Below are 23,685 nucleotides of genomic sequence, written 5' to 3'. Positions count from 1 at the left end.
CACTTCCATCTAGCTTTAAATTCCACTTTAAATTTGCAGCCTTTTGCTCTTTTTTGGCATGTCTTGGGTGTAAAATTCCCTCTCTCATGAATCTTCCTTGCATGAGTAACATGACCATAATTCTTCATAATAATGTCACAAGCATCCTTTGGAATCAGACAACTAGTAAACTACATAACCATTGCATCTAAGATGCATAACAAAAACCAATGCAAAAATTTACTAGCTCTTTTTAACCAGTGCCTCTAAGCTCTTAGTTTCTCTACAGCTAGATTCCTTTTTGGGAGTTTCGCATCTCTTGTACAGAGATCCCAGTAGCCTCTTCCAATCAAGAAGTTTTGTATTATGAACTTCCATAGAGCAAAGTTCTTGTTGTCAGGCTTCTTCTCCACAATCTAAGTGATATTATCAATTCCTATTGCATTAGCCATAATGCAATACTCAGCAGTTCAAGATAATGCAATATCGTTTCAATTAGGCAACAACAATGGTATCAGAAAATCTTCAAAACCTTGTCTCATTCTATAAGTTGCACTTGCAAATATCATCAACTGCTCAAGGCATAAACCAAGTGTATTTACCACAATCTTAGGTAATATAATGAAGCTCCAAAAATAATAGTTGCAATTTAGATTTGCAACTCAAAACATCCTTGAAACATCCTCATACATGTGCATGATATCTATAGAGTCAATACATCTAGTTGAAGTATTCAATAGTAGCGAATTGCTTTATGGGAACCCTATCCAAATGTCTATAGGCCATAAACTTTATTACAACAGTGAGAACACAGTCAAACTGAGCATAAACTAGGCTCAAATTAGCTCATAAATATCACATAATATCATCACAATATTCTAGCATCAAAACATGTTCATATAGGCATCAGTGGATGCATCAAACTCATGCTACCATACACTAAAACTCTTTCATGATTTATGATAGGCAAGCAACCTATTATAACCATCAATGAAAGTGTCTATAGTAACTGGAGTATTCTTAGCCCAATAGCACCTCAATGCATCTCGAATACTTCCCACAACATGAGAGTTGATACATATCCAAACTAGTTATCGTTGATTGCATATACCTCAAATAAGTATGAAGAAAAGTCTTTGCACAAGCTATAACCAGCCAATAAACCTATTATACCAGAAATGTATCAGCTATGAGCTAAGCATTCAATGCTCAAAGCACCTCAGATGGGAACTTAGGATACCCAAAGCATCATTCGGGCATCAATGGACATTATCATGAGGCTCAACAAGCTTCAACACATGAAATACATATTGTCCCTGTATGTATGATAGCACCATGCCTATGTACTCAATCAATAAATTATTTTCATGCCCTTCTTAAGGTATCTACATCCATGAGTATGTTGCCAAACTCAATAGCAAGCATCTTTGCAATGTTTTAGTGTGGTAACTAGGCACCAAAGCTAAGAACTTCACACGAGAAAAACAGGTGCCATTTCTCCCTATCCATGCTCATTTAAAGCTTATGCTTTTGAGATGATGCTGGCTAATGTACCTTGAGCACTCAATACTGCTAAGAAGCCCCACATAATGGCCAAGATTGCTACTCAATATAGAGTGCAATAACCACACATAACCTACTACCATTTACATTTAAAAAAACAAGCGCAACTAGTCATGATCCTCCACATTGATACAAGATTGTGATTACTGGTCACAAAATGTACGATCCAATGGTCTAGTACATGCCAATGGGCCACCTCCTAAAACTGCAATAGGCTCTATTAGCTTTGAAGAAGATATTCTTTAAATACATACCTTTGAATTTGAGCTATGGCTACCAACACTTCTAAATAGTTCTTCACACTTTGCAGACCACTTCTAGCTTCTGGATAGTCAAGCTCTCCATCTCTAATACCATGTTTAAAGAGAGAAGAAGAGATCGACAAAGATAGGAGCCATTGAACAAAAACCAGTGTACTCTCTCTTCTTCCATTCATTCATTCATTCTCACAAAGTACATAACCTAAGTCACACATAATAATATAAGCAACAAGTCACTAACTCTCTTTAAAAACTAAGTTTGACCAACTCATTATTATGTGACACAAGACAGTGATAGCTAACTACAGCTATATTAGGTTGATGTAGGTACTGAGCTTAAATCTCAACAAAAAAGAGCAAGAAGGTGAAGCTGACTTATGTCATTGGAAAACTTTCATATTTCCACCAAACAAGGCTAAATGCTCAGAGGGTAACAACCCAAGAAGAAAGAGAGATGCATAAGACAGAAGCTAGGGATATTAACGATATTAAGGAGACCAATAAGATTAATGAGAGGCACATCAATACACATGAGGAAAAACATGAGTTGTTACACATTGTTGGCCCATCCTTTGATATTGTACTACCTCTACAAAGGTCGCATCAGCAATAGGAATTGAGGGCCTTTCAATTTGGTGAGGAGGACATTCTAGTACTTGGAGACCTCCATAAAGAGTTCAATGATTGTGTGATGAATGTTCTCTTAAGGTATATTTTTAAATCATAATACTTTGAAAATTTTGCATGCTTTTTTTGTGAGAAAATGGCTTGGAACTTATTATTTATTTGCTTTTGTAGCTTATTCCTTGTAAATCTTCCATATGATCAATAAGGCAAGGTTTTTATCTTAATCTCCCTCCTATCTGGGATCCCTTGTGATGGCACACCATGAAAGATAAGAAACTATTAGGTATGTTTTTTTTTAAATATCTCAAACCTATTTTTTCGTAATTTGTTGTCCTCCTTGCCTTGTAGATTTCATTAGGGCCTAATAGTGTTCGATATACGACAAAGAGATGATTTCCAACCAATTCAACATACAAGTATCATAACAATGTGAAAAAGTATTTTTCTTAATCCCATGAGAGGGAGAGGGGAGGAAAGAGAGAGGTAATAAAATGCCATGAAACGGTAAAGAATATTCTCATAGTAAATTGCAAGCTACCATGCCAAAGCAAGGTTCATAGTTTTGCCAAATAAAGGGTTTGCTTAATGTAGTTTAATTTTTCTTAAATTAACTTAGCATAGTGCTAATGAATTTATACTTAGCTTAATTTTGTACAATTTTATGTAGGGTAATCATTTGGCAAACTACATAAATGACAATCTTCTTCTATTTAATGCAAAGATGGTTGAAAATCTGATCAACTGTGTAGCACACAGAAATATTCTAATATCGCATGCCTATGTATCTCCACCATAATGCCCAACATCCAAAGAAGTCAAAAGGGTAGAACCCAATCTAAATGCCATAGATTTGGACTATGTGGAGCTAATCAATGAGGCAAAGGATACCACCGATCACTTAGGGACCTCAGATATAGAGAGAACGTAAAGACTATAAATAGCTACCATTTTGCATACAAATCAAAAATCATCCTCTTGTATATAAAACACAACTTTGTAATAAAATTATAATCACTAGCAAAAAAATTAAAATTATTTTTGTATGATATTTTGTCCTTTTTGCAACTATTGTGTATGTATCTTTATCAAATAGGTTGTAGCAAGAGAAAAACTTGTTTCGTGGTAATGTCCCTACATAAAAGTATTTCTCTCTTTCTTTGGGGCACCAACACAGAAGGTTCACCATGATTAATACCTTAAGAAATTTTAAAAATGTTAGCTTAGACAATGCAACATAGTTTTGCATCATATATTTTATTTACTTGTAACCATTTCACTTGAATGAGTAAGCAACAAGGATACTTAGGTCCTTATTTTCTAGGTCTATTTGCACCTCACATAAAAAGACATTTGCCCTTATCATTAAGACTTCATCCTCTAACTAAACCTCTAACATCACCATACGATTATCTTGGTCAATTCTTTACTATCTTTTCATCCACATAATGATATCTCATGTAATAGAACGTCAGAATAAAATTTTGTGATGCAATCATATATTTACAAACAATGGATTTTTGTTGCACTTTGGACATAATCCTAGAAACTTCTTTTGTATCCCAACTTTGACCTAAGAAATCCATGCATTTCTCTAATTTGCATATGAACATTGATGATGTTTTTTGAACTTCCTCATCATAAAAGAAGTCCATAAAAACATCTAATGGTATGAGGATTGTGTTCACTTGTCGATGCACTAAATTGGGTTGTAGATATCTTTGAATATCTACATAAATATTTAATCTAAAAGATTCACATGTTTTCATTTTGCAATTGGCCACTCTGGACTATCTATAGCTAGGATTGGAAGAGACTTGAGAGATCTATATCCTACCATGCTTGATGGTGCATTCAAAATTTATCATAAAAGAAAACCCCTTCCTTAATCAACAACCTATTTGAGGTCGCTTTGTACAATTGCTTACCAATAGATCCATGAAATTCATCAAATAATCCAACTATGCTTTTTCGATAGATTATCAATCTTTGAGGTTGGATGTGTGTGTGTGTGTGTGTGTGTGTGTGTGTGTGTGTGTGTGTGTGTGTGTGTGTGTGTGTGTGTGTGTGTGTGTGTGTGTGTGTGTGTGTGTGTGTGTGTGTGTGTGTGTGTGTGTGTGTGTGTGTGTGTGTGTGTGTGTGTGTGTGTGTGTGTGTGTGTGTGTGTGTGTGTGTGTGTGTGTGTGTGTGTGTGTGTGTGTGTGTGTGTGTGTGTGTGTGTGTGTGTGTGTGTGTGTGTGTGTGTGTGTGTGTGTGTGTGTGTGTGTGTGTGTGTGTGTGTGTGTGTGTGTGTGTGTGTGTGTGAAAATATAGACAATCTTTAGTAAATTTCTAAATCTTAAAACCAAATTTTAACCTTCTTGAAAATTTTCAATAAATTTATAGTTTGGTCTATCTCATGGCATGTCAATGGGTCAATTCTGTAAGCACAATTCTAAGTGCATATATACATGTTATATAAGCATCTCATTAATTTTTTTTCTTGGTTCTTCGAGCTTGAAATCCTTGAGTCACCCCTTATAAGTGTTAATGAATTCATTTCCACATCTTCTCCTCTTCTTTGTTTGCAACATAACACAGGAACCAATAGAGATGGTAGTAGGAATCCACCTATTGTTGTCAAGGTCAAATTTGTTGTATATTGTGATTGCTTTGATAGAATATGAAAGACATCGAGGACATGAAGCTTCCATTGAAATAGAAAATGAGGCAAAAAATACGTTGAGTTTGAATAATGTCTTGAAACAAGTTATTGCCCATTCTTTGAAATGTCGATGGAGGGTTTGTTAGCTCAAAAGGCATTTTTTGAAATAAAAAAGGTTATCGATGTTGAAAAAGTTATCTTAAAGGGCCATTCTTTTGGTTGAATGGAATCTACCAATAGCATACAACTAATTCAATGGATGTATAATCTTTTGAATTTCCTAACTAATCTAATAAATAATCTAGCATTGGTAGATGAGAGAATAGCAAATCATGTGCAAAAATGAAGGGCGTGTATACACTTTGTTGAACTATTTGAGATTTTCAAGAAAAAGAGAGGAATACTATGATGGAAGGAAAACATTTGGGTGTGTTGTCTAAGATTTTTGAGATAACAACTAGGAGACTATAAGGTTATGCAAGACTAATAAGGAATATCTCTATCTAATATCTTTAATTGTGCCAATACATCTTATATTTTATGTCTCCATAAACTTTTTCTCAAAAAATGCCTCAAAATTTTTATTTTAAAAATATTGAAATATGAGATAAAAGACTTTAAAATTGGAATAACAATAGCTCTCCCCTTAGTGGTTTAAAGGCTTTCTCTTTATAAAACTAAAAGGCCTAAACTTGAGTCTAATCTCCCCTAATACTCTAACATAACTTTTTTCCATAGACTCAATACTTCATCCTATATAGGCTCCATATAGGCCCTTTATTCCGCTCCTTTGACAAGATGCCACTGTCTTTCAAGGGAGAACTCTCTAAAAAGAGATCCTTAGCATCCACATATCCTCCAAACCAAGGTAGACTATCCTACATAAGGTCACCTTCCAACTACTCCATGTTGTCCCATATTTCAAAGTTATTGACTATCTCCTTTAAGAAACTTAAATTCTCCTCAAGCAATGAACTTGCATCATCCAAATCTTCATAGGTACTAGAAACTTAAACTCTCCTCAAACAATGAATTCACATCATCCAAATCTTCATAGGTACTAGAAACTTAATATCTCCTCAAACAATGAGTTTACACCATTGAAATCCTTGAAATCCTCATAGGTACTTCTCCTTCACACAAATCATAACAACACCAATCATCGGATCTTTAGAAGCAACATCTTTAACAACCTTTCCTCAACTCTTTGTCTCATCCCTAGTTGCATAGATAGTCACCTCACATTGTAAGGGTCCTTTCTTTTGTATCTATTCCTCTAAATATTATAGTAGTTTATTTTCCAGCCAACACTAAACTCATTAAAACCTCCTCAAATGGTCTTATGCAACCCCCTTGAATAGTTGTTATCTCTAGTTTCTCTTCCTCTGAACCATAATCATCAGTATCCTTCTCCAGTAGAGAGGACTACTTGGCCATTGCACGGCAACTTCCATGACCCCCCCACCTTTGGGTGGACTTCCTTCTAGAAGTTCTCTGAAGGGCAAAGCCAGCTCTAATGGCATCAAAGCATCATATATATTAGTAATTTAATCATCATAATCAATGTTACATACATCTTAAGATGAAGATTCACTAGGGACTTGCAAGACTTCTTAACCACTCTCTTGATAAGCAAGTTGCTTTGATGAATCCTCTAATATTTAATCATTGTACATTTGTGCTTCTACCTCCAATATTGTTGGCTAACGGAAACTCATAGAAGGTGATGCTTAAAAATTTCTTCGTAACCATGCAATCGCATCACATATTTCGAGCAATATCATGCATAGCTCAAACGTATAATCTTCTAAACCTTGAAAAGAAAAGCTAAATTTCTTCTCATCATCCAAAAATCTTAAGTTTGCGTCTTGTCTTCCATAATTGCAATCCATACTTAAATGTTTTGCTTGTCCTTCCAAAAAAAATATCAAGGTATTATCTCCAAAACTTAGAGTCTTCTAGTATCCTCTGCCTTGCAAATCTATGAATTAATGCTAGCTTCACATCTTTGTAATCCATACGTAGTTGGGGTTGCTTCATACCTTATCGAGACATCAGCCAACCATTACCTACACATTCCTTGCAAATCTTCAATGAGTTGGTTGTTGTCTCATCTTTATGTCATAGAATGTATTGAATTCCATGGCTATCTTTTTCCTCTTGAGGCTTTAAGAAATATCCTTAGTATGGAGCACCAAAAAGTTATGATGCTAGAACAATAGAAGAAGCAATAAGATATCTAAGCCAAATGGATGCCTTAACAACAATGACAAAGAGAATAATGGTAATTGTCATTATAAATCAAACCATAAGGAACACAAGAACAACTCTAGTAGCTCCCAAGACTTAGTAAGACACCATAAATTTTATTATCAAGACACATATACACAATATATAGGGGTGCCTCCAATATAAAAGATATGCTTTGATAAACTTCATAGCCATGACACCATTAGCATATTTGATATGGATAGATAGGCTATAGTATATAGTGAATACAAAGACGCTCTCCATGTGAGAGGCTATGGCTCCTTCATACTCAAAGTCTTCATCCTAAAAGAAATAACTATTAATCCAAGGTTCACAAATAGATAGCATCAACATATCTTGACACAAGAAAGCTTTGCCAATCCCACAATAGAGGGAGTCAACCCCTGACTTCCACCTACTTCCCATTTTCTAGAAAGTCACAAAATCCTGAGGAACATGCTTGGGGGACACAATTAACTCCACACCCAAAGTAACAACTCAATCTTCCACCACAAACTTTCCAGCTACTCATAAGTAAGCTCTTTGAATACACAAACAATAACACCTCCTCCTTTACCTCACCATGAACTTTTCACCTTCTTCATCTTCTACTCCACTTTTCAGTTCTTCTCTGTGAAATTTATTCTAAAATCTCATCTGCTTCCTTGTTGGTTTTTATGTGAGTTCAGTGTTCATTTGACCTCCGCATGACTTTTGGTTCTTTATATCAGACCCTTTTTTAAATCAAAGCAAGGGAACAGCAAGGTTTGCTGGGTTCTTGCTGGTCAGTGAGGTTCTGCTTTGAATGTTTTGCCTGCAGTTGTAAGGATCATCTTTGCAGGGGTTTCCAGAAGGTAAAGGTCGATTTTGTCAAATATTCTAGCGTCTCTGGTGGCTTGGTAAATTGGAAGCTCTCTTGTAAATAGGAGGTGGACAATCGGTAGTGTGCATGTGCAAGTAGGGTGTGAGCAACATTATCAAGTAGGGTATGGGCACGCTCTGAAAATGCGTGCAGAATGTTCAGATGCTGTCACATTGAGTGGGTAGTTCACTGACCCAGAATGTTATCTGGGGTCAGGGCTCTTTGGGCATTATGGACATTTCTCCTACTACATATTCTCAGAGTGCATTTTCTGTCGTCTGTCACTGGCAACTCTGGTCAACTTTTTAGGCCCAATAGTGAAACTTTAGTACTAGGAAAGGATTATGCACAGTTCTGAACATCCTATTCCGTCCGTGAAAGATTTCCTGATTTTGAGGAGTTGATTCCTCTTCTAATTTCTGAGGAGCAGAGAAATGGTGGTGATTCTTCTTCAGGAGAAACTTCAAAAAAAAGTGTCTTCTACTCAAATGCTGGAAGAGGTAGAGGCAGAGGTAGAGGAGGCCGATCTGGAGGCCATGGTAGAAATCAGAATATATAGCAAACTCAAGAAAACCAGTCCTATGGAGGAGGACGTGGTAACTCTAGAGGCAGGGGGAGCCAAAGAGGTCGTGGTGGATGGCAAAGAGGCCAAAATGCAAACAGCAATGTTGAATGCTATTACTGTGGTAAAATGGGTCATATGGCTAAAGACTGCTATAAAAAGCAAAATGACATCATGAATGGAAAATTGCAACAAGGGAATTATGCATCTTCTAGTAGACAGGGTGATGACAGAAATGAGCATTTATTTATGATATAGCACATGAACAATTCTGTTACAAGTGCAGAAGAAAGCAATGATGTGTGGTATATTGGCTCAGGTGCATCAAACCACATGACAGATCATGCAGAATGGATGCAGGATGCAAGGAAAATGGAAAAACCACGATTTGTGGAGACTGGTGATGATACTGCACATCCTATTGTGCAGATTGGAAAATTTCCTTTGTCTATGCAAGATGGGAAAAAGAAATACCTATCGGATGTATTTCATGTCCTGAATATCACCAAGAACCTGGTTTCTGTTGGTCAAATGGTTGAGCAGGGCTTGCAGGTCAGATTTAATCCTCATGGATGCTTTGTTGAGGATATGAAAAATAAAGGTCGCTTGATAGCAAAAGGAAATAAGAAGGGCAGAATGTTTACGTTGGATGCAGACATACCTGAATTGAGTGCAGCAATGTTTGCACATGGGACCGGTGTAGTTGCAGATATTGATATCTGGCATAAATGCATTGGTCATGTTAATGTACAGCGACTTAAATCAATGCAGGCCCAAAATATTATTGCAGGATTGCCTAAACTCAAGGTTGCAGAAATGCGTAAGGTATGTAAAGCCTGTCAATTTGGAAAACAGGCAAGAAAACCATTTCCTAGACATGTTCAAGAGAGTAAGAAGCCATTGGAATTAATCCACTCTGATGTGTGGACTACTAAAGCTGTATCTATTGCAGGCTGACATTATTTTGTCACTTTTATTGATGACTATAGCAAAAAGTTTGGGTGTATTTTATGAAAAAGAAAAGTGAAGTTTTTGGGCATTTCAAAACTCTTAAAGCTATGGTTGAAAAAGAAACAGGCCTGCAAATAAAATGCCTAAGGTCAGATGGAGGGGGAGAGTACCTCTCAAATGAGTTTGCAAGGTTCTTGTAGGAGCATGGCATAAAGCAGCAATATTCATGTAGTCATACCCCACAGCAAAATGGAATTGCAGAAAGAAAAAACAGGCATATTGGAGAGGTATCTCGTGCCATGCTCAACGAAAAAGACTTGCCAGATTTTTACTGGGCTGAAGCAGTTGCTACAGCAATCTACATAATGAACAGGACTCCCACTGCAGCAATACATGGGATGACTCCAGAGGAGAGGTATACTAGTAGAAAACCAGATATTTCTCATTTGAAAATTTTTGGTTGCATTGCCTATGTTCATGTGCCAGATGAGTTGAGATCCAAGTTGGATCCAAAAGCTGAGAAGTGCATCTTTATTGGTTACTCTCTGCAGAAAGCAGAAAGGGCATAGATGCTATAACCCTTCTATTCATAAGTTTATAGTGAGCAGAGATGTTGTTTTTGATGAGATGAATAGCTGGTATAAACCAGTAAATGTGATTGATAATGTAGATGCACAAAATGGTAATGCTGCACAGAATTCACAGCAGCAGTCACAAAATATTAGTGGACCTGGAGTGTCCTCTAGCAGTGTTTCACATTCTTCGCCATGGACAGGCAGATTGAGATCAGGAGAATCTTCTCAAAGCAATGCAGATAGTGATATGCAGGTATCACGAAAAGAAAAAGAGAAGGTGGATCCGCCCATGTTTGATGTGAATGCAGGTCACTCTCATGTGGATGGTGAATCCAGTGGCTCAGAACAGAGCATTGATGATGAGTTGGGTAATCCTTCTGTTGTTACACCTGGAGTAAGGAAAACTAGGGATGTTTTGAGAGCACTTGGAAGTGAGCCTACTTTGCGCAGGTCTACTAGAGCTAGGTATCATGTCGATAGGCTGAAATATGATGGATTTACAGCCATTCATTATGCCTATATAGTCAAAGTGATACAGGAACCAGATCCCACTTCTTTTGAGCAAGCCATGGGAAAAGAAAAATGGAAGAAAGACATGGATGAAGAAATGGATGCTTTGGAAGCAAATGCTACATGGGAATTGGTACCTTTGCCTAAAGATAAGAATGCAATTGGTTGTAAGTGGGTTTATAAGGTGAAACACAATGCAGATGGTTCTGTGAACAGATACAAGGCAAGATTAGTAGTCAAGGGGTATGCACAAACATATGGCATTGATTATGAAGAAACATTCAGTCCAGTTGCAAGGATGGCAACCGTAAGAGCAGTCATTGCTATGGCTGCATCAAAGGGATGGTCTTTACATCAGATGGATGTAAAGAATGCCTTCTTGCATGGTGATTTGCAAGAAGAGGTCTATATGGAGCAGCCACCAGGTTATGTGCATGCTATTCATCTTGAGTTTGTTTGCAGGTTGAAGAAAGCCTTGTATGGCTTGAAGCAAGCACCTAGAGCATGGTCTGACAAGATAGGACAGTATCTTGTCACTATTGGCTTTCAGATTTCCAAGGTAGATTTCTCACTTTATGTGAGAAAAACAGAGAAAGGTATTATGATGCTTGTCATTTATGTTGATGATTTGATTATCACAGGTGATAGTGATGAAGATATCCTTCATGTGAAAATGCTATTGAAGCAGAAGTTTGAGATGAAGGATTTGGGAGAGCTGCATTATTTCTTGGGCATTGAGGTGATTAGATCACCAAGTGGGATATGGCTCTTGCAGAGGCAGTATGGATTGGACATGTTGTCCAAATATGGGATGACACGCTGTAAGCCTATTTCAGTTCCTTTGGAGCAGAATGTGAAGTTGAGCGCAGATGCAGGTGAGCTTCTCGAAGACCCTACTATGTACAGACGCATAGTAGGAAGTTTGATTTATATGACTATTACCAGGTTAGATTTGAGCTATGCTGTTGGATTGGTAAGTCAGTTTATGCAGGCTCCACGGAAACCTCATTTGGATGCGGCTAGATGCATACTCAGGTATGTGAAGTCCACATTGCAGTATGGACTATTTTATGAGACTGGGGTTCAGATACAGTTGCATGGATACACTGATGCTGATTGGGCTGGTAGTATTTCTGATAGACGATCTACCAGTGGATATGTGTTCTCTTTTGGGAGTGCTGCAGTCACTTGGAGCAGCAAGAAACAGCCTACAGTTTCCTTGTCGAGCATAGAGGCTAAGTACAGGGGTGCAGCAATGGCTGCATGTGAGGTAGCTTGGTTGCATAAGCTACTTTATGATATGCATCAGCCTACAGATGGGCCAGTTGTCATTTATTGTGACAACATGAGTAGTATACACTTGGCAAATAACCCAGTCTATCATGCTAGAACAAAGCACATTGAGGTGCATTATCACTATGTGCGGGAGAGGGTTTTACTAGGTCTTATTGATCTAGTTTATGTCAGCACAGAGGATCAGGTAGCTGACATATTTACGAAGGCATTGGGCAGAGAGAAGCTGCGCAAGTTCAGAGACCTGCTTGGTGTGCAGGAATTGGGATTGAGCTCGAGGGGGAGTGTTGAGATATTGAGCTCCACTCGTGATATGCCCAGGGTGACCGTTGTGCATTTATGTCACCGACTTGTTAGCTACAGATGCGGTTGGTACACCGCCCATGAATAATAGCTAGATGACAGCTATCCTTATCTACTCTAGTTCGTGGCTCAGTTAGTATGCCACCTTAGTTAGTTGAGTTTGGTTTGAGACCCATATATAGGGTTCTTCTATTTCTCTGTATGAGAGTTCTTTTTGGCTTACACAACTAAGAAGAGGAAAACTATTTTTAGCCTCCACCTGTGCAGTCACCCTCCTCCATCCAATTGCATTATTTCATAGGTGAAACAATGCTAAAGCTTCACCAAGAAGCACTTGGAAACTTTATCTCTAACTTGACTTGCCTCAAAACATCCACTACCTTGTAGGCCTTCTTCCCTCTTGAGCATTGCAATACTTTATACTCTCACATTGCTGCAATTTCAACTTAACTAATATACACCATTCCATCCAGCTGACTAGCGCCTCGTGTGTACCCAACATGCTAGGAGCACTAGATGCATTAGGAAACATTCTTGTTTGCATGCTTTGGACCATTGCAATGTGACTATGCATTGGAATTTACATACTATCAACCATACCAAGATACAAATTCCCATACATAGCATGCAATAATGGCTATATTTCCCTCATGCATGCATTACTAGCTACATTTTTTCTCATGACCAACATTATATGGAGCATTTGCATGACAAACATTAATACCATTAGTCCCAAACACAGTGGGCTGAATATATGCATTGCCAAACTTGCGCCACTTTGTGCCCGAGCATCATGCCAATGTTGCTATACATGAGGTTATGCATATTACTAGCTAGACCTGGATACATTGGGCCTTGCACACTAGGCATTGGTTGCTACATACTATAAGGAGTTGTGCCATACATCTTCTCATGCGATTCCTAACCCACCATAGCATGGAAACTAGTACCACCACCAAAGTACCATGCATGCCTTGCTATCCAAAAAGCATTGGATTGGCACTTCCAAGTTGGCCTTGCATATGCATCAATTGCCCCACTGCATCATTTGTTTATGCTCACTATCTATATTTGAAACACCATGCTATTCTATTGGCTCTTCAACGCATCCTATTGTCTTGAAGCTCTTGAAGGCAAATTTCTCTTCTTGCCTTTGCTGCCCTCCTTTAAGGAGTTCAAAAAGTGCATGAATTGAGAATCATTTGCCAATTGTACAAACATCTTAGTTGCTATCCTCAACTAATCTTTAAACTAGTCATGGTTGGGGGATGAGCCCAATCCATGTTAATGAGTCTCTGTGTCAATCCTCCATTATAAGGGTACCACCTCCTTGATGCTCTCCTACATCACTCTAGCCTCCTTGATATCTTGAATTCTTTGTCTTTGTATATAAGCCAGCAGCCTTACTATTGCTGACCCGTGTGAACCTGGATCATTACCAAAGTAAAGTGCCTTAGCATCCTCTTGTGCCTTCATCACACCAAATGTCTTAATAGATGGAATCCCAAACTCTTCATCCAAGGTTTGCTTCAGAACTATCTAAATCCACATCAACGTGTAAGAAACCTATTGATGCATGAGTCATATTAAGTTAGTCCCCAAACTTCTCATTGCCTTTCCTTGACACCTCTGATGTACTTGGTGGAGTGGCCTATGATTGTAATATACCACTCCAAGGTCTACAACAGATCCAGATCCATGACTAGGAGACTCATGTGGCCCACTCACAATACGTGTGATGATTATCGATATGTTTTTTACACAACCATGGTCTCATGTACATTAGCCCCAACTGTATCCTACACATTGGTATATTAGTTGCTCATTTCATCATCAAAGACAACATCCTTGCTAACTCTCAACCACATATAAGAAGGTTATAATATTTGTATCCCTTTTGCTTAAGATAATATAAAATAAATACTTTTTTTACTTTGGAATCTAATTTATTACACAAGTAATCGGGAATATACCATTATATTAGAGAATTTGGGAATTCTCATATAGTTTGGGAATTGCCAATGTAGTTAATATTTGGCCACATGATCAAATCTTGTCCCCTTACTTAAAAGTGGAGACTACCCTAATTACTATATAGGTTGTCTTTCCAAGTCTCACTTTGAAGCATGGGTTAAGATTTAGCCACATGGCCAAATCTTTACCTCTTATTTGAAAGTGAGACTTGGGAGATTCCCAAATTCTCTAATATAGTGTTATATGCACATAAGCAATACATCAAAATACTTTCAAGTAGGACAAATTTGATTGTTTACTTGTGTACTTCTCTTCATGTATCATACCATGTACAATGTTGTAGATGTCTTGTTCATAATATATATATAGTAGTAGCAACTACTTTAGCCCAATAGTAGTGAATCAAGTTTCTTTCAATCATCAATGCTTGAGCTACCTCTGTAATATGCTTACTTTTTTTACTTAGTAACTCCATTTTGCTACACTATATCTATATAAAAATTGCCTCTAGATACCATTTTTCACTAAGAAATCAAAATATTCATTAGAGAAGTACTCTCCCCCTCCACTCAAGTGGCTTCTTGCATACATGCTTTTCATGAAGAAATGCATGCTTTGACTACTTTTCAAATTGACATGTTGCACATACTGTATGCATTCCATCATCTTTGAACTTTGGTGAGCCATCCACAATCTATTTTGACTACATATTTTGCAAACACTACACATTTATCCGACCAATCGACTTATACCAAATTTCAATGTTAGCACAACACCTGAACCTTGTGTAAATATAGAGCATCCATTTCAAGTAGACCTACATCAAGAGTAAACAATCAACTAGCAACACAAAAATCTTCCACTAATAGGGAATTTAACATCCCACCTATTTCTTTAGCCCTCTTTTGAGTTGAAAAGTTGAATGGAGAAGTCGCACCGATCCCACTTAATATAATGACTAGAGTGTAAGAAAAGCAAACAAGAGTATCAATGCCTAGATCAAGTATTTTGGGATGCCCCTTCAATCAAAAACAAGAAAACAAAGAAGAGAGTTGAAGAAAAACCCAACCTTAAAAGTGATAATGCTATCATGCTCAAAAGCAAAGACATGTCACGAACAATGAAGCACTAATCTTAGCACTAAAGTTTAGTATATCCTTTCAGAAAAGCATGTTACCAATGGGAAAAAAAGAGGAAACTAAATTCAAATAGTACTCTAATCCCAACCAATAGATGAAAATCATTGGGAATCTAAAATACTAGGTAGAAGGGACCTAAGTGCACTTTAAAGATGCAAACTTGGTGTTAGATCACAATGCTCAAGATGTCTTGAGCATTTAGGCCCCAACATACCTCAATCCGGTATCCATCTTCTTGTCCAATGACAAGAAGAAGAACTAGCCATGTTCCTCCACGAACAAGGTCTTGGAGCTCAAAGATCTAGAAGGCATAAGTATGGCAAAAGATGCAAGCTTAATAGTTACCTTAGCCTCCATCCAAGTATCAATGCCTCTTGGTCTACTAATGAAGTAGAATCCGATGTTATGGTAAGCCTTTAAAGCCTAGATAGACAAAATTATAGAGCTAGTGTTGATACAAACATGCAAGAACTCATCCATGAAATACACATAACTACCATATACCTAGGTCAGACAATTCTACATAGCTCTCAACCCACGGAAGTGCGTCTTCGAAGTCCCTTATGGGCTCTTGTTAGGCCATGTGGTCAGTTCCGTAGGGATCGCAACTGATCCTGAAAAGATCAAGGTCATAGTTGTCATGAGTCCACTGCGTACTCCAAAGGAAGTGCATAGCTTTTTGTCATCGGTAGGGTATTATCGGAGGTTTATCAATGCCTTGGCAGAAAGAACATTGCCACTAATGAATCTATTGTCCTTTAATTGTCAGTTTTCATGGAGCGATGCTTGCAAAGTATCTTTTGACTATGTAAAGCAGGAGCTTGCCAAAGCACCTATTTTAAAAGCACCAAAAAGGGGTAAAATGTTCTATATATTTTCAGCAGCAACTATGTATAGTATCAACTACTATTTGGCTCAAATTTGGGAGGAAAAGTGGTACCATCCAATAGCTTTTGCTAATCGAAAGTTGGGCATATAAGAAATTAACTACACCTATATGGAGAAGTTGTGCCTCGCGATGGTATTTGCGACCAAGAAGTTCATGCACTACATTCTTTATGAGAGGGTGGTTTTTTATACGAAGGCGGAAGAGCTTCGATTGTTGTTGAATAAGTTACAACCACTTGATCGTTTAGCAAAGTGGTTAATCACTTTTCAAGAGTTTGATTACAAGATTAAGAGCAAGCCGCTGAAGCTTTAGGGCATTGTCAAGTGTCTTGTGGATTTCGGAGAGCCAAAAGAGGTCATGGCTAAAGGAAGTGACATGGAAACATTGTTTAAGATTGATACGGCGTCTATTCCCTCCTGGTATGCTGCTATAACGCACTATCTTTCTACGGGAGAGACTGGAGCTACTCTATCAAAACCCGAGAAGAGGAAGATTAAATAACAGGCATTGAAATTTTCCTTGATCGCAGGGACATTTGATGAGACATTGCTGACACTAGGGTAGTTGAGAGTATTCTAAACCACACGGTCTTGCAACCATGGAGTATTCCTCCTATGGAGATAGCTTGTTTCAATGTAACACTGGCCAATGGGACAAAGTGAAGCCCTTTAAAATTTTAAAGGATTGGCTATTGAAAATTAAAGGTTTCCAATTCTCTATGAATGTTATTTTTATGAAGGGAGAGGACTATGATATCCTACTAGTCAAACCTTAGATATAAAATGATCAAGTAATTGAATATTGCGATAATGGACTAATATTTCTTAGAAATTGCACAGAAGCAATCTGTGCAGAAATGGACACATGGAGGACTTAGACACTTATCCTAGATGCCATCTCTGTAATAGCAAAACAAGATTCGTGAAGCAATGTGCCAAAATATAGACCTCTCACTAGACATACTACCCAAAGCGATTGGATGCATATTCTTGTAAATCATCAACTTGCCGTTCTCATATAAAGAGAAAAAGTGCAAGAAAATGGTCAAGGAAATAGAAAAACTAAGGAAGGTTGTGGCCATGGATTGATCCTTAAGTGAAGTCCTATCCTTAGTACATTTATGCATGATAGCAAGCAGTCTTCAAGGAGTGCAAATGATGGAAAAACTTTGAAGTTCATGAATTTGTTATTGCCAACCTATATAATTGAGGTAATTAAAGTCCTCAAGTTTCATAGAGGATCCTTGAAAAACAACCCCACAATAACCTTAAATCCCCTCAAAGAACTCTTGGAATCTTGCAAACGGAAGTGGATAAAGGTGCATGGCATAAATCTCATATACAACTATGCCCTCCTAAACAAGGATAAAGCTCTAGCTAACAATCAATGTGTTGATAACGATCTTTCCAAAGAAGAAGACGTGATCCTTATCAATAAGAAACCTAAGGATGAAGCATCAAACACCAAAGAAATTTTGTTAAACCTTGATATCAATACTAGACCAAATGGACATAGCATAATGGTTAATGAGGGAGCAAGCATTAGAAAATATTACCCCAAAGATGAGGAACCAGTGTCACTTGCCTATCTTAGGATCAAGGTAATAGCAACATGAAAGCACAACCTTGATGGTCTCATTTGATGAGAGACTTGATTATAGCATTCTAATGCATGATGCTTGGATAAGAATCAAACAACCTCAATTGATCCCAATACATGACACCAATTTCAATCCATGTGGGGGTAATACATGCACCCTACTAGGAAAGTGTAAAATAATGCTGATCATTGAAACTAAAAGCATCCTCATGATCTTTCATGTGCCACCAAATGAATAGAGTATTGGGGAAGAATCTTATCAAGCAAAACATTTAAGCAATAGGTTGAATGCAACGTTAGCTATAACAAGAATCAACACATACACTTAGCCCTTCCTGCCCCCCAATGTGAAAATTATCATGGCTTTTAGCAAGGGTAATCTCACCTATGCTAAGTAGGATATGTTAGTGAGTCTAAAAGACCTTGACTACATGCCAAACTCAATGGAAAATTTTCAAACTGTAACCCAACATTAGGGGAAATTTTCAAACTGCAACCCAACACTAGGGGAAATTTGAAGCAATGCCTCTTTATAACTCGGGACTTCACTCACATCTCACCTTTCTAATCAATGTGTACTAAAACTAAACCTTTTCCCATGACCTTTGGTTCCAAACATGCAAGTTCAAATGCTCCTTCAACTAAATATCGCAAGCCACATTTAGTTTAAAATAGCACAAGCACCATTCAAGACAAAACAAAAAATTAAACAATAACTCTCATACCAACAACAAATTATGTTAATATCTTGTGAAAATTTAAATGTTGAAGGAAGTGTATATGTCTTGTCTCAGTTTCATGATTCAATTATGCTAGCAATTCTTTGGAAACTATAAGATTTGAGAATGAGCAGATTCGAAATACCCAAATGAGGGCTAGGCCAAATGCTTCCCTTAAGTTTATGCTTTCTTCCCCTTATGACACTTTTATTGTGTCCAATTTAATGGACACACAACCTCATGGCCAACTAAGTTAAAAACAGCATAAGAGATACAAAGAATGATACCATCACCTCACCTTCTCAAGAAAGTTAGACAAAGAGTACATCTTCTACCATAGAAACATCAATATCATTTTTATCGCCTTAATAGTGAAGGCTTCTATAATCCTATGTTGCAACTAGCTTGCTATGATAATGATGTAGAGATACCATGATAATGACGCAAACATGATCACGGCTCATTTTTTGATGTAGGCCTCAAACTTGCCAAGCCCCACTTTCAATCCCATGTTCCTATGACCATCTTCAACTAGGAAATCCAAACCCCCCAAGACATGGGACAAGTCACCTTTTTCACAAAAGCTGACAATGTCCTTTCATGATGGTTGGCACGAACGATCGTAGCATCAACTTCCCCCTCTACAGGCAAGATACATCCTTTCTCTTTCCTCTATGGTCCAACATCTTGCATAGACCGATTGTGGTTTTACCATATGGATCTGGCATGCCTATATAGTCATCTTTCATGAGCCTGTTAGCATTGTCATTACCACCTCTTGGTGCTATGGTAGGAATCATGCTTTGAAAATTTTGATGTCGAACTCCATCTAAACCTCCGAAAGTGTAAAATTGTGACCTAAGCCCCCTTGGGTCTACAACCACCAAATTTTTGTCTTTGCATGTACTTGGTTATGGAGTGGACCTAGCAAAAATATGGTTGGAGATGGACTTCGTGACCAAACATCTATGCCACTAAAATGATGCAAATCTAGGAAATTCTATGTAAGTCATACACACAACTCACAATCATGCCTAACCTATCTATGGTGCTTGTGCTTTTCGCAATCATGCAATCCCAAATTCGAAGATTTATCACTTACTCCCAACCTTGCCTCTGATTTAAAACAAAAAGAAGACATGGTCCACTCCGCCCAGCCAAGCTCAGAGTTCGTGATGAAAGATCAAATTTTTAGCCGAAGATCAAGACAAGAGACCATTTCTTATGATTGTGGGAGACCTTCACAACCCTCAAGTTCTCCTTCTACCTCACCCTCTCAACCCGAGTTTCCTAACCTAAGTGACAGTTTTTCCCAATAATCATCATGGAGAAGGTGTGTGGTCAGTCTGCCTTTCTAATGTGACCATTTTTATAACTTTTTATGTACTATCTAGAGCGTGCCTTAGTTGGCCTATGCCATGGCCCCCGCCTGCCGCCCAGCGAATAAAATCCTCAAGGCTTGGATCTAAGTTAATTGATCTCCACTTGGTATTAGAGTTCTCTCAAGTTAGTATCTCCCAAACAATTAAACAATTATTTTGTGTTTCTATTCAAGACCAAGGATATGGTTGTCAACCTCCTCTCTTGACAGAAAGTGGATGCTATGTAACTCACCCCTTATCCTTTTCAAATGGGCACGAAGGTGTTCTCCCCATGGACCTAAGCCAACCAACATCTGGGTCTGGGTGGAATCAGTAAACCTACCTAACCCTTTGTATCAATGTTTAGGATCTATTGCATCCCCCTTGGCAAAGTACTTGGTTGGAGGTCTCAATCTAGCATTAATCCAAGATGGCACCCTCAAATATTAGTAGAAGTTGATGTTAGCAGAAAACTTAAGAAAGTTGTGGTCATTAGAAATCCTAGGGGTCATATCCTCCGCACTTAACACATTGTTTGCAAAAACCTTCCAAATGCCTATTTTTAATGTCTCAAACAAGGACATTTCATCCGGGATTTTGCCCAAAGTGGAGTAAACAAGAAAAGCAAACTAAGGCTTGGGAAGGTATGGCCCCTCAAAAAACAAAGGATATTCAGCACAGCTTTTAGAAAGTCCAATAAAAAAAGAAGGTTGGGAAAAGTAATCCTTTAAAACAAATGAACCCTAGGTATCAAAATAGATACACTACGATTTTGATCAATCATACAGAGAACCCAAATCCCACACCCGAGGACAAAACCAATAGGAGAGGGGAGTGATTCAAATGATGGGGAAGAAGAGGAATTCATGGATGGAACTCGATTTTTTTATGAAACTAAAATGCAAGATGATGACTTCAAAAAGGAAGTGAATGATTATGATATAAGCCGCTTGAAGATGAATTCATGGATGGAACTCGGTTTTTTAATGACATCAAAATGCAAGAAGTTGACTTCAAAAAGGAAGTCAATGATTATGAGCTATGGACTGCTAGTAGATGGCATTTTGGATAATCATGTACTATCCATTTCCACATTATATATCAAATTCTTTAAAAATATACCAGGTCAAGGAGTTAAAAACCCAATGCTCTACCAATTAAACCATACACCCAAGTATTATTAGTACTATTATCCATTCTAAGATAAATTTGTATATAGTAATTGAACAACAAGAAACAACTCCCAGTTCACTGAGCAATAGTAGCTAAATGTAAAAGAATGGCTGCCATATTTGCATTAATTAGAGGTAAGGCCATGAGTCATTATGTCATGAAGGATTGTCAATTTTCCTTTCATCCATCCACCCTTATTGACTACTATAGATTAGGAGTCTGGAACGTGAGATGGCCTTACAACCCATCCTAGCCGCTCTATGGAGGAAGGAGATATTCAAGAGAATGTGGAAAAGTCCCAAGTAGAAGAGGCATCACTACCTCCTAGTCCCAATCTCGCTCTCCCCAAAGGCTCACCTAGCCCTTCTCATATACCCTATTCTTCTCAGGTAGTTCCTAGACAAGATCTGGTTGGGTTAATAAAAGGAGGCTATCTAAAGCAAGGGTACCAAGGGAAAAGGGAATGCCGATAAACAAAGTAAAAAGTAATTCCCACGTTCCACAAAGTTGTAAACTTTAACAACAAAGATTGACAAACCCGATCTGGGCCTAGGTGATCCATGACTAAGTATTCCAAGAGGCTATCTCCCTGAATTTTCTCTACCTCCAAGAAATCAAGGTGTAGGGGCCTATCTTAAAAGATCGTTAGGGTCAACTCCAAAGACTAGTCTTGGCATTCTACTGCTCATATAAGGGGGGAATGGAAGGACAGCCCTAGGAATTCAAAATAGGATAAAGACCCAAATCCATGATATCGTAAAGGGTACACAACACAAGTGGATTGCTACAATAGTCAAATGGGAGGAGGAGGTGGCAATAGCCTCGGTCTATGCCACAAGATCGGCAGCAAGATTATGATAGTCCCTCAAAGCTATCTACTATCCGCTTATACTAATTGGAGATTTTAATATGGTGGGAACCATTAAGGATCACTTTGAAGGAAGAGGGTTGGTAATTTTAGAGAAGAAGAGCATGAAGGGCAGCACATTGTCAAGAATCTACGAGATAAGCTAGTGATGGCAAAGCAAAAGATATTCATGTGAGAGAGCACAACCATTAATCCACCTCATATTAAAGACTTTTAGAACAAAGCCTCAATACCCAAAGGTAGCAAGAAGAAAGTAAGTTCATTTTCCTATCTTAATAAATTCTCACTAGAGCACTTGGATAAGGAATACCTAGGTATGGATGCAATGATTAAAACAACTTCTAAAAGGGGATATATGGGCTCTCGACTATGGAGGACAACCAAAAACTAGTTTCAGTACAGCTTAACCCTAGTAAAGACTTAAGCAAACTTAAGCAAACTCAAAGCAAGAGATATCTTACTACTTCAATGGACTCTGTGGAGTTAGCATTGCTTGGGATGTCCTCATATGTTTTTGAGCTTCTTGGATGCTTTAAAGTAGAGGAGGAGGAGGAGGAGGAGGAGGAGGAGGAGGAGGAGGAGGAGGAGGAGGAGGAGGAGGAGGAGGAGGAGGAGGAGGAGGAGGATTCAAGAGTATAGCAAAATTGAGCAAAAGTAGAATGAGAATAAAGAAAAAATCTTATTTATTTAGAAAAGGTTTTATAACATTAAAGCTTTCTTAATTTTAAGTTCTATAAATGTGCTTTTAGAGAGAGAGAGAGAGAGAGAGAGAAGCTAGGCAAAAAGTGAAAATGATCTCAAGTGAATCAACTCTTAGCTAAATAGGTATAAAAAATATGCAGCTTAACTCAAGTAAAATAGTGGTAATTTTTAAAGAAACTTGCACGACCTTATCATTGCACCATTGTAATAAGATATTCCCTAACAAGCAATGCTAACAAAATGAAGCATACTGTGAGGCATTTTATTGAATGAATCAAGGCATACTATGGCACTTTTGATTAAACAAAGAGGTGAAGCACACTATGACGCTTATTATTAAGCAAAGAAGCAAAGCACGCTATGACACTTTTTATTAAGCAAGTCTATGTGTATAAGATATTTAGGTCACTTCACTATTGTTTGTAGCTTACTACTATGTGATGAGGAGTTGAGATATTCTTGAGTTGCCTCTTTGATTCATTTCTCCTAAACTACTCATTTGTTGAGGAACCCACTATCAGGCACTATCGCAGGGCATTATCATGCTAGTGGTTATCGTGATTGGTGGGGGCCATTATCGTGCTACTATGAGGTATCGTCATGCTGGTGATAATACATGTTTTTAGATGCAAATAGATGAATTTGATCATGGTGTCAAAAAAATTTCCAAGCATACATCATCAACGCATGGGCGAGTGCAAAAGCAAACTTAACTTAGCCAATCCTTTCTTGTCAAATTTACCTACAATCCTTGCTAGACACCACTAGTTCTAAGCTTTACCTTTACAACACCCCATTCCGCTCTCTTTCTAACTCCCTAAAATTTGGGCATATTTCATGCATCCCAGATTTCTTACAGAGTGTATCCCAAGTGTATTGAGAGCT

The sequence above is a fragment of the Lygodium microphyllum genome, chromosome 18 (assembly GCF_053477565.2).
Source record: "Lygodium microphyllum isolate KBCC chromosome 18, Lygodium_microphyllum_v1.1.10, whole genome shotgun sequence".
Classification (NCBI taxonomy): domain Eukaryota; kingdom Viridiplantae; phylum Streptophyta; class Polypodiopsida; order Schizaeales; family Lygodiaceae; genus Lygodium; species Lygodium microphyllum.
Note: the sequence above shows the minus strand (reverse complement) of the source record.